The following is a 207-nucleotide window of genomic DNA, read 5'->3' on the forward strand; positions in this document are numbered from 1 at the left end:
GGGCCCTGTGGGAGGTGGCGGTCGGCTTCACCCTCCAGCCCTAAAGGGGGCTTTTAGGGCCTCCAGCACCTCCTCCGAGGGCCTGGCCCCGCAGCGCCAGCCGCGACCGGCGCACAGGTCCGATGAGAGAGGGGCCAGGCAGGCTGCCCCTGCCACCGGGGGGCTGTGGAGCTCTAAGGAGGGCGGCCTGGGGAAGGGGGGGTAGAG

The sequence above is a fragment of the Nestor notabilis genome, unplaced genomic scaffold, assembly GCF_000696875.1.
Source record: "Nestor notabilis isolate BGI_N333 unplaced genomic scaffold, ASM69687v1 scaffold19357, whole genome shotgun sequence".
Lineage (NCBI taxonomy): Eukaryota > Metazoa > Chordata > Aves > Psittaciformes > Psittacidae > Nestor > Nestor notabilis.